Raw genomic sequence first — 267 nt, forward strand, 5'->3', positions numbered from 1 at the left:
GTAATTTTGATCTCAGGCAATGCATAAATATCCTACGCATAAAAAAAACAGCCGCAAAAAAATAGCATTAATATCTTCTTATTGCAGATTAGTCCACTAGATACCCTTACCTCGGGGGGGGGGGGATATCTACACCATCGTCCTGATAAGCATATTAGTCCCATCAGGAAACCAAAAGCACAGGTGTACTAAAAAAAAAATCCAAAATCCAAATTTCAGATCATATCGCTACTTAAAACGTTATTAACTGCCGTTCTTTAGGCTAGG

This window comes from Penaeus monodon, chromosome 23, assembly GCF_015228065.2.
Source record: "Penaeus monodon isolate SGIC_2016 chromosome 23, NSTDA_Pmon_1, whole genome shotgun sequence".
Lineage (NCBI taxonomy): Eukaryota > Metazoa > Arthropoda > Malacostraca > Decapoda > Penaeidae > Penaeus > Penaeus monodon.